Below are 13,089 nucleotides of genomic sequence, written 5' to 3' on the forward strand. Positions count from 1 at the left end.
GAGTGAATTTATTCAATAAATAAACCTACATTTATAATCAAAACGGAAAGGAAAATCAAATTAAAAAGGAAAGTAATTAAAACCGATTAAATACCTAATGTTAAAATAACCAATAGAAGTGAAAAACAAAATCGTAACCAAATAAGGAAATTAAGGAAAAGCCAATAGAAAATAATGCTCCCTTGTGGCATGAGTGACGCACGTCACTAATTAAATGAACCATTTAATGTTGTAGTGTTTTGGTTAATAATTTGGTATTTAGTATTAGTGGTTAATCCGTCCTAAAACTCCTGTTAAACTATTCGGCGACTACTTAGTACCTTATGTTTTCTCATACCCGTAAACAATTACCTGTTAGAAGTTGTTTTCAATTAAATCAAACACGTGCCACTGTTGATCAAGCAACAAATTTGACAACCGTGCCCTTACTCTTGCTATGGAGTATATGTATGCTTGTAGTTGTATGCACACACCAACGCGCGCAACATCGGAGCGGACTGGAAGTTTGGCGCGGACTATACAATTGTCAATTTTCATTCTTTGATAGGCAAAATTGGATAGATTGATTATTAATCACGGACGTTAACAATTCACTCAAGCGATAGTAGCTAATGAGCGAATAGACAATCTCATTGTTTTCGATATTTCCTCGAAGTTTGACAAATGCAAACCTAAAATAATGCCACAAACTTGCCTAAGCTGTGTTTCTAACACTCTAGGAACACAGCTTTAGACAATACACGATATATCTACAAGTTACATAGAGTTAACATTCGAAATGGCCTGCAATACAAAGCTTGCTTGATCCGCTTTGAGCGCGAGATAATAGGCTAAAGTGCACTACAACTATGAAATTCCATATTACGTACGTTTTGTGGGTATATATGTAGATATAAAATACATACTCGTATTTGTACAGGTATATATGCAATCTCTATCGTCCCTTATTGATTGTCGATCTCTCCATAGTCAAATATTGAAGAGATAGATTATTAAAAACGGACATTAGTAATATATAAAACATTTGAACTACGTGGTTTATAGTTTAAATCTAAATTCTAGTTTCGACTAAGTATTTCTAGTTTTAACAAACGTATTTAGTAAAAACTAGTTCTAACTAGGAAAAAAGCGTTCTAAAAAACTGGTTTTAACTGTAACATTGCCACCAGAATCAGACTACGAAGTGTTCTTTACTGGAATGAATAGGTACTGAAAATTCTAAGAGTTCCGACTCAGTCATAGATAAAATATAGTAATAACTTTAACCAAATATCTACATGGTTCTAATCTCTATTATACTACCTATACTTATCAATATTCGTTAACCTCGTCTTCAACCCCTTACTCTATCATTTCTGAGCACGGGTCTTTTCTTAGAAACAAGGATTAGCCCATAGTCCACCGCACTAGGTACACCACACCGCACCAAGATTAGACAAAATGTGAATTGATAAACTTACTTGTAGAAACTTTTTTAAAGATCTCTCAGGTAAATAGGTTGCTTCACAATGTGTTCCTTGACCGTTAAACCAATTGACAATGCATTTCTAATACGCACATAACTCTGAAAAAGCAGAGGTGCCTGGGACTCAAAACTCGGACCACTCCGATGGCCATGTTTCAACCCCTACACTATCAAAGCTATATTTCTTAACCTAAACAACCTTTACTAATAACTCGTGAACGGACGATTAGCCGCCCCAAAGGCACATGTAAAATGATTAATAACAGATCTGCGGAGAACAGCTCACTGTGAACTTTAAGGTTTAAGGAAGCATTATTAATTCTTGATTGTTTACTCGTATTTGTATTTTGAAGTTGTTTTCATTTTAATATAGATTTTCGTTGAAACAATTTCCCTAGGCATCAACGGTTTTATGTATATTTCGTATTACTTCGCGTAGTTTAATAACAATTATAAGTTTTCGGGTTTGCAACTTGCGCCAAGGTCTCAAACAACAATAAAAAAGAAAATATAATAAATAATCTTATAAGCTAATAAAACGTTAAAATAAAAACGAATAAGTATCCATAATAAAACTATAATTACGTATTATTTATTGACCATGAAAGTTATAATAATATTTTATAAATAAAATTTGAAATAGTAAAAACAACTATCGCATAAGGAAAATCATTAATCCTGACAACCCTAATGAGGAAAATACAAAATTATTAAATCCGTGTATTATCATCGGTTCTTGTTAATTGTTAAATTTGAATAAATGAAATTTTGAATTAATTGGACCGTTCAAAGTGAGTAAAAACCGAGTTCAAAGATTCCGTTACATACCCAAATACATATATTTATATAAGTGAAGCTAATAAAATCATAGTAAATGGGAATTTAATTCATCATTAAATACATTGACATTCGAGTCGTGGATATGAATATCGTTAAGATATATGTTACCATTGAACTTCCTAATAAGTTTTACATTGAATACAGAAAGTTATGTGAAGTTACTTCAATAACGCGAAACCCTTTGAGTAACCTTTGTAAGGGTGAAACCCTCAAGGACCTTTAAACTTGCATCTTTCATTACATAGAACTTTCATGGGTGAAATTAATGATATTGAACTATCTGTCTGTGGTTACAATACACATATATTAAGCTTTTTTATAATATAGGAGTAGCAGACGAGCATGCAGTCCACCTGATGGTAAGTGGCTACTGGACATGGCATCTATAATTAACCCCATATAGGATTAGATATTCCTACCTGAGGTCGGCCACAGATACACCGCTACCCCTGAGGACTAAGCTAGAACGCCTCGGATAAGTATGTCTCCCTTACCCTTCAAACTAGAACGCAGCAGCGCTTAACATTGCTGTTATAAGGTAGAAATAGGTGTGGCGGTGGTGCCGCCGGAGTCGAACCACAAAGTGCTCTACCATCTTCAAGCTTATTTGACGACATACAATTTGTAATCATTAGATAACTCTGCATAGGTATGCTGCAGAGTTACAATTAGGCAACAGGGTGTGGTACCTGCCACGGGAACGGGAAAATAGCGCTACATTTATGTTAGAGGGAAATATGTGTTAGAGTGTAAGATTAGTTGTTAGTAGTTCTGCTAAATTCTATAGTTACTATGTGGTTTTAATAGTTAATATAGTAGATAGGTATAAGTATTACGAAGTTGTTTTTCCTATTGAAATGGATCGTTTAGATCAAGGTCTTCTAAACAGGTTACGTGAATAGATATGAGTAAGTCAATGTTGTGAACTCTATAATCATAGAGTATAAGTTTTTGTTTTATCGTAACCATAGATACACAATTGAGGCACCCATAGATAAGACAAATTACTAGTTGGATATCCTTGTATTTTTAATACACTTTTTATAGTAAAAAGCGTGGGGTGCATTTTACTGCGGTTCATAACTATTCTCTCATAGATTATTGCCAATAGAATGATTGTAACATTTATCAAGCACCCCTCGATTTTTACTCTGAATTGAATTATTATTTTAATAAATTAAATTATTTTATAGTTTTTAGTTCGATTAGCGATAAAAGCGTGTTTTTTTAGTTTTTAACTATTATTTATTCAATGTGTGAGTCACGACGCTGGGCATCACAAAAGCTCTGTCAATGATTGAATCTAGTGAGAGTTGAACTCACACACAGAGGGTTCCGTTTCAACAAATTTTCATTTATTTATTTTAATTTTTAGTATTTGATATCATAGCAGGAACAGAATTAAATGCATGTCGAAATTTTATAAATGACTACCTATTGCCTAAACTCCAATAGAAATCTGCGTAAAAAAAATTTTTATTGTAATTCAGTAGTGTTTAGGTGTGTGTTTTTATATATACGATAAGTTTATATATCCTCTCCGCTGCCCCGTGGCTAAGAGGAACCCATTCAGATTTTGTCCACGTAAATAAAAAATAATAAACTGACAGTTAACGTAGGTAAAATTATTTAAATGGGAGTTTGTGGAACCCTAAAACCAAGAGGGAATTCAATATAATTTCCTCTTTAATTTGACTAATTGTTTCTGAGAAGCAGTGATAGCCACTAGTTAAGAAACTCGGCCTCTTGATCGAAGGGTCCGAGGTTCAGGTCGAGGTGAAAGAAATCATCGTGAGGATAACTGCATACCTGAGAAAAAAAAGTTTTCAAAGGTATGTGTGGTCTGCCAATACGCACTTGGCCAGCGCTGTAGACTATGGCCTAATACTTCTCATTCTGAGAGGCGACCTATGCCCAGCAGTGGGAAAGAAATGGGTTGATGATGATAATGATGAACTGTTTCCTAATCATTGACGCACAATAATAACGCACTATTACATGTACTTAATCGATTATTAAGTGCAAATTATGGAAATTAATATATTATTATCGCTCGTGTCTCATTAGCATATCTTGTTATTGAGTGTGTCCGCAGCGATAACATAAACCTCTCTCTGTTACATTTCTTTCAGTTCTTACATAATTTTGCTAAATGTCATTAACCCTTTGGATTTATATATTATATCTTTTTTTATATAATATAGAAGTAGCAGACGAGCATGCAGTCCAACTGATGGTAAGTGCCTACTGCCGCCCATGGACATCTGTAATCAACCCCAGATAGGATTAGATATTCCTACCTGAGGTCGGCCACAGATGCGCCGCTACCCCTGAGGACTAAGCTGGAACGCCTCGAAAAAGTCTGTCTCCCTTATCTTCAGACTTAGAGCGTTTCACACACGTACCGTAGCAAGCAAAATAGTAGTTTTCTATATGTGTACATCTTTATATCAATCCGTACACAGCCGATATAGGTTCTAAGTATCAAAGTATTCTATAGAAGAACATGATTTTATTCGCCATGGCCTATGTCTGGCACCTTCAACACAATTCTTCATGGGGCTTTTCCCATAAGAAGGATTTAGGCCGTATTCCACTAGCCAAATGCGGATAAGAAGATTTTGTTATGCAAACAAACATTTTGAGTTCAAATAAACATTTGGATTTTGATTTTGAAACAAATATTTAATTTTCCTATATTCGACCCATTTTTATTTCAAGCATCAAATGTTCGGTCGGAAACGATTATTATTTCTATTATAACCGAGCTGAACAATCCACATCAATGGCTGTCATTAAACGCTCTATTTTGTAATTGAGCATTCAATCATTACAGGAGCATTGGTGGAACTTGCAATTAAAATACAAATAAGGATTCATTGTTAAGTTTGTACCGACATCACGTCGGGGTAACCACTTTTGGTAAAGGGAGATCTCCCGCCGGGTCAGGTGATCATGCCCAGGGAGCGGTCGCGCTCCGACAGTCTCATTTCGGAACTTGTATAATTATATGCAAGATATTTAGAAAACTTCTATAGCGCGATTCAGCAGAGCCATCTCTTGACGAGTAGCGGAAAGTCGCTACAAATTTTAAAAGATTCTTTCTACACTCTCAGCCCACTGAAATTCCCTGTGTAGTAGATGCATGCACAGTTAACGTGGGTAAAAAAGGTCGAATATGAATATGAACACCCAGAATAAAAATTCCGTGCGGCCGGGGATCGAACCCGGAACTCTCTTCGCGTCAGACCGGTATGGCGACCGCCTTGCCACGCAAACACAATTTAAATAATTAAAACGAAAATAATGAAAATCTTCAAAAATTGCGACTTATAATTTAATTAACAGGTTTAATTAATACAAAAAGTTATAGGTACTCGTTAGCAAACCCTTGATGTTAATACTTGCACATTATAAATGGGCTGATTCTGGACTCTTGTTCAATATAGAGGTAGGAACACACTATTACGGTTAACACTACAAAATGTTTTTTAATAGTGAAAATGTAATAAAAGATTGATATTTCGTACTTGAATTCGATGTCTTTAAGTAAAAGATTATAAGAACTAGTAGTGGTACTTAATAGTCGAAATAAATAGGGGTCGTAGTTTTAAAACACAACAAAACAAAAAAATGCCATCAAAAACACTGCTTGTAAAAAAATCCAAGCCTCGCCATTCAGCTCTTCCACCGTAAAAAGTCGTGAGATCCATGCAATCCAAGTCTGTTGATGCAGTCTCTACTTAAGAGACCTTCTGTCTTAAGGTATTATCTCACTATCTAACCTAACAACATCTATGGGACCATATCAATATTAAAATATTTTATGTTTCAAATAAATAGATTGGATTTGGCAATCGTACTAAACAAACTAATTTAATTTAATATACATATACTTGTGAGATACATTGTTTTTTTTATAATATAGAGGAAACAGACTGAGCTGGAGCGCCACGGAAAAGTATATATTCCTTACCGCACTCTTGAAACTAGAACATAGCAGCGCTTAAGACGCAAAAAATGATCTATCGGTGGTGCCGGTGCTGGAAGCGGTGATACCACAAACAGTTCACATTGTGTTTTAATCGCATCATATCGCAGCACATGAGTAACATTGCTACGATTGCCAAGTCCAATCTATTTATTTGAAACATAAAATATTTTTAATATTGATATGGTCCCATAGATGTTGTTAGGTTAGATAGTGAGATAATACCTTAAGACAGAAGGTCTCTTAAGTAGAGACTGCATCAACAGACTTGGATTGCATGGATCTCACGACTTTTTACGGTGGAAGAGCTGAATGGCGAGGCTTGGATTTTTTTACAAGCAGTGTTTTTGATGGCATCTCATTCCTTTTTGTAGGTATGCCTACTTCTTTTCTTTTCCGGGACCTTCTATTACTTAAATGTCAACAACAGATTTTTTTAAAGCCCTCTCACTGTCTTACGAGAATGAGCGTTCTTTTTTGTAGGTAATATTTGTAGTTATTGTAAGAATTATTATTTGAAGAGTATATTAATAAAACATATTTTCCGCTACACCACGTTTTTATTCATTTCTATTTTAATCTTGAGTCACCGAACAATATCATTTTATACACAACCAGTAATATAGATTACAATTTATATTAAAAAGGTTCTTACAATACGCCCCCTTTATCTATATTACCCACCTATAACAAAACTCTACATAAATACTACCAAACATAACTCTTTCGTGGAACTGGCTAAATAGTTGAATCTCCACTAAACTCTGACACGGTAGACTACTGTTACTATCTGAGTTACCTTTTGTTTATTTCAAATCAACCTCCATTGAAGTTGACACGGACTTACAAACGGACATACCAAACGCTTGCAATAATTTTAAAATACATTGTTTTTGGTCTCAAATAATCACTCAGTCATCTATAAGCATGTTATCACGCGCAGGTCCAACAAGAACTCAAGTTTGATTTTATTTTAGCACAAATTACGATCAGGCCTACACTCAGGCCGTTACAGGACCACTCTCTGAAATTAAATCACATGTTAAAAAGTTGTAAAATTTAGTTTATTTCCTCTCTCTAACAGGATAACGCCTATTACTATCATTACTTATATCAACAGATTCACGTTCCATTACTTCAGACTCGCTTACATCCGTCATAGCATTAGTCACATTACTTACATCAATTGTATCTGTAACCGCAGGCACACGTACACCTATATCACCTGTAACACCAGCATCAGTCATGCACTCTTTTCATTCATCATCACTTTCATTCGAACATGACAATAAATTAAATCGAAAAAGTTAATATTTTGACAACTGGAATTACTCCCGTTATCCTCAGGAAAAACATCGTCTAAAAACTTAACACCTCGACTGATTGTGATTTCACGTGTCTTCGTATTAAATAATCGATATCTTCTTATGAATATCCGACAAATATCATTGGTTTTGACTTTGCATCCTATTTTCGTCTTTTCTGTTTGGTATAAGAGTATACGCTGCACATCCAAATAAGCATAAATGGGTAACATCTACTCGTTTCCCAGACCATTTTTTTAGTGGCACGTAGTCTTTCACTGCCTTAGTCGGACTCCGGTTTTTGATATAAATCACAATATTTAACGCTCTTGCTCAAATTTGCTTCAATTTATTTATCGATAATAGTTCTGTTAGCTCTTTCAACTATACCATTCTGTTTGGTGGTATATACTATATATCGCCTTCTGATGTAGAATTTTATTTGTTGACAAAAAAATATCGTAAGCTCTATTACAAAACTTCGTTCCACTATCTGATCTCATACACTTGTTCGACTTGCTAGTTGCCTTTTTAACGCGAACTTTATATTTTTTAAATTTTGTAAAGTCTCACTCTTATGTTTGAGAAAATTAACATATGTCATTCGAGTATAATCGTCGATAAATAATAACATGTACCTTGAACCGTTGAATGAAGTAGCTTCCATGGGACCACATAAACCTGTATGTACGATCTCCAGTATATCGTTCGCTCCCGTTCAGAGTTTTGGAAATGGTTTCTTACTAGTCGACATATCCGTCGTAATGTTCACATCATCAAGACGAGTCACAATATTCTTTAAAATGCGCATATATTCCGGATTAGTACGGGCTAGTCTTCTATGCCAATATTTATTTGACATTGTCAAATCACATATCAGTGATTTGACAAATTGTTCAAATTTATGTATACCATGTACGTTGTGGCCAGTTGCGATGATATTATCCATAGAGTTACTAATAGTGCAACCGTTTTTCAGGAAATTAACAGTAAATCCTTTTTCAGTAAGTTTACTCACCAATAACGAAATCATACTTAAATTATTAGTCTGTATTTGTGTTCTGCATTCAACCTGTAGTTATTTTTAAAATTATTACTTGCAAAGTATATTAATAATAAATATTTTCAGCTAGACCATATTTTTCACCGAACAATATCGAAAAGTGCATTAGCGAAAAGTGCTGAAAGGTGTTACGAGGCCGATTTTGATAAAAACTATAACTGCATCATTAGTTTTTAAAATATCTTTTTCCTTAGCCGGGAATCGAATGAGTTCAGTTTTAAAAAAATACACCCTCTATATTATTCCACTATATGATAGTGTCGCTTATAAGGATACAATTCTGGAAAGTAATGTTATGTTATGACAAATTAAAGTAAAAGGAAAATTTTGAAGAAAATCGTATATTTTCATACCTTGGCATACTAATCCTTAAGGATTATACATAACATATGACTTATGTTTAATTCTTTAGGACTATACATAAGTCATAAAATTGAAGAATTTGTTGGTTAATCAACTAATTCTTCGATGTTATGGCCATGACTTACGGCTTAGTATGAGAAAGTAATAGGTTGGCAACTAAGTTCCCGCCGAGGATTTATTTTTTAATAAAAATAGATAACTGATTAATTAGTAAATTCTTATTTTTCGTTGTTTACAACTTCGTAATAACGTTGAATATGATTTTCAATATCACTTTGTTAAGTAATCACTCGGATTTGACTCGAAAAAGTCATTCTCGTAAATTGTCAACTTTACATCTGTATGTAAACTCCGCATACGCATAGCAAGTTACAAACGCATAGCAATTTACAAATCTATTATAATGGTCCTAAAAATAACCTTAACTAAGTCGAACATAAAAATATAAATTCTTGGAGAACAAAACGTCCGCTTTCGAAAGATTTAAAACATAAGGCCAAAAAATTGTTAATATGCTTTTCGCTTTCGCGTTTAAATTAATGAATGGCGGTAACTTAACTGCCAAATTATTATGAAAAAAATTAAATTTTCTTAAAAATGAGGCTTTTCCTTTACTTTGTCTTTAATTATTACTTTCAAGAATTTTATCCTTATAAGCAACACTATGAGGTAGTGGAATAATATAGAGGGTGTATTTTTTTTCAAATATTACGTAAGTTGAAAACATGATTTTTTGTTTGTGTAGATATTGGTTTGTCTTTAATGCCATTTGGTAGGTTTAGGTCTAAAACGGATAGGGCAAAAGGAATTGTGTAATTAGGGTAATCCGTTTAAAAGTTATTAAGGATTTTACATTGTGAACTTCGTAAAATTTTATAATTATGTATGCTTATTTTCATACAGACATTTATTTAAGCGCAACAAGGGCGAAATTTGCCTAAACATTTGTTTCCTTGGAAACAAACTTATTATTATTTTATAATACGGTGACAGTTGCTTTACCTCACGACAGTTATTGTATTTTGTGTATGTTACCGTTAGATTGCAGAATACGTTCGCATATACATTAACTAGTTAGTCTCAAGATTAGCTAGAAGATAATAATATGCAGATTAACTATGTATTAAAATTCGAAACATCTTTTCAGACTTTCTTTCGTTCGTTTCGACTTTCGTTCTTAGGGCTAAAACATATGCCTTTTTACGACATAACGACGTATCGTGACACATAGCGACATCATGCCGCAAAGCGATATTGTTTCTTGAAAATATGCAATGTTTGTCGTAAATTCATGACACGACGAGGCATCATGGCATGCACGAAACGACGTCAAGGGGTGAAAATTGATACAATCTTCGTTTTGTACTTTAGGTAATGGGCAAGCTAATCTGCGTTTTATCTGATTAGGCACATTAGCCGTAACATATTATTTTTAATCTCATGACATTTGTCAGAAATTTGGAATGTTTTTGATATTATATTACTTTTTAGGGTTCCGTACCTAAAGGGTAAAAACGGAACCTATTACTAAGCTGTCCGTTTTTCTGTCTGACATAGAGCTCTATTTCTGGAACCTTAATAGATATAAACTTAATTTTTTTACGGAATATGTATAATGATGGCCACTTTAACAAGTACTAAAAATAAAAATAAAAACTTTCCAATAAAGGAGAGTTTTTTTTTCTTTATGAGGGGGAAATCTTCAAAAGGTACCCGATGACGTGGAAGTGACGCGGGGTTATGTGGGACTTTTACCGCACTAAAACCCCCCGGTGGCCGTCCTCAATGTTTGTTGGAGAACCCTGGGATCTCCGACGGAACGCAACCGAAGTCCTCCAAGCGCGATACCCCGATCGAGCTCTGCCCTGGGGGAGCAGGTTTCGCTCCTCCCAAACTATCCGGTGTTCACGACGGTATGCGACCACACATACCGCCGTCCTTCCCGGGGACACTTATAGGACGGTTCGAGCTCCCACTCTTGCCACGCCCAACTCCGGAAGCCCTCTTTTAGTCGCCTCTTACGACAGGCAGGGGATATCGTAGCCCTATTTTAGTCCAGGAACTACAGGGACAAACATATAAGGACCTGCTATTTTTTGGCGTTTTTCATTTTATCGTTTTTTTTTTATCTATTGAACCGTAATAGATGTTACAGTTGACATTTTCACAATGCATTCTATGGCTGCTATAATATCAATTAGTAAATATAAAAAACACATGTTTTTTGGTACGGAACCCTCGGTGTACGAGTTCGATTCGCACTTCACCCATTATTTGTATTGAAGTTAAATTGAAGTTGGAATTGAATACTTCTTTTGTCTCGAGAATAAAAACAATTGACGTCGCCTATAATAGTAGGGGAGCCCAAGAGGGGATTTCGAGAGTGACTCGAACGCGGCAGATTAAGATATGGAAGATACCTTACATCCTATAGAGTATCTTAAACCATCCATTTGGAGGGTTCGCACGGGGAAAACATCGTGTAATCTATAGTAGCTTAATTACATGCTGAAAACAATAAATTTATAACAATCTGACGATTTGAGAGTGGCGTAATAAGGTTGCAAAAAAATCGTTACCTGGACATACTTGAGCGCGGTATTTTTTTTAATATAAAGGAAATAATGCTAGAAAACGGGTAACATCATAATCATACCACACGTTTATGTAGTGAAAAAACAGTCATTTAAAAAGAGAATATGTACATACACTATCTGATAGCGTCACTGAAAATACATTTTTTTTTCAAATCGTCGGTATAAAAAGACCCCTCCACTAAATCGTCAGATGAAGGGTTATGAGAAGAAAAACATCAGCTGGAATTTCCTGTATAATAATCTTACGCCCTCGAGTGTGTCAAGATAACGATTTTTTTTTTTGCATTTTCGAAGAGTCGAATCGAATCGTCAGTCGACTCAATGGGCGACTCATCTGGGGTAACTTAATATCCCCTTTAAATCTAATGCACTGGTGTAATTTTTTTCTCCATTTTTACCTCTCGTATGGCTGCAAACCAGCAGATAAACATATTTCTGCTGCGCCTTGAGTATGTCCGTCTGACTCATTTTTTTTACATCTTTCGAATCCTCTAGAAGCTATTCCCACCGTGAATCGAAAAATATCATACAAACTTTTCTTCACTCACTAAAGTGTAATCCATACAATCGTATAGGTCCAAACGACGCTCGAGTTTCTTCCCATTAAGCATCATGGGCTCCCCTACTACTCGTACATTTCGCGAACAGGAACACAGATTCATTAACTGCAAATGTAACTTTGTAATCCTATATACTTATATAGGATACAAAGTTATTTTATGTAGTTGGTGTATCTAGATAACCGGAAAGAAATTGCAAAATATTATAGTTTTTCCGTGAGTTATATACTAAACACTAATTGTATTCTCAATCTTAACCTTCTATGTCTGCTAGAAGTGCCTTAACATTTTGATGATCGGTCAGTCAGTGAGTGACAAAATTACGAACTTTGACTACTTGTAATTCTTAAACTACTGGTTCAAATTAAATGAAATTGGTAATACACCGTGTCTATACAATGCTTGCTTGGCTCCTGAAAATTCAGGCTTCTAGCTTCATATGCAACGAAGTTACAGGGGGTCAAAAATGGGCCGAATTGCTTCGGGAAAAGTATGGTACGGCCGTGCCGCTTCTTTTGGCTCGACTTGGCGGAGGCACTGCCGTGCCTCCAGATATTACGATTTTTTCCAGATAACGATGACTATTTATTGAATAAACATTTATTTTCATTAAATTCAAACTGATCACTTTCACTCTCTAAATTATCACGGTCAGACATTTTATTATCAGAAAAATAATTTGTTTTCAAGTAAAACACAGGTTATGTTTACTGTAGTAAACAACATTGTGTACACTACGGAGTATACACTATAGGTATTCGAGCTCAGTGTAGCGAGAAAGATGGCTTAACGCCAGATCGAGTGGGAGAGAATCGCACAGTCGATTGCGCATGGCGACGCGTCGCCACACCGTACACACTAATGCATATAGACTGTATATATATACCATCGTATAGCGTGGCGACG

The 13,089-nt window shown here is 35.0% G+C and overlaps 1 protein-coding gene across 1 annotated transcript in view; it reads right to left on the reverse strand.

Annotated features, from left to right (window-relative positions):
* Window positions 1-13,089, reverse strand: part of LOC140749302 (cytochrome P450 4C1-like) — a 44,771-nt gene that overhangs the window by 26,261 nt on the left and 5,421 nt on the right. The gene's annotated exons all lie outside the window — the stretch shown is intronic.

Source organism: Epargyreus clarus, unplaced genomic scaffold (assembly GCF_041222505.1).
Source record: "Epargyreus clarus isolate Ecla_fem2 unplaced genomic scaffold, WU_Ecla_fem_2.2 ptg000017l, whole genome shotgun sequence".
Lineage (NCBI taxonomy): Eukaryota > Metazoa > Arthropoda > Insecta > Lepidoptera > Hesperiidae > Epargyreus > Epargyreus clarus.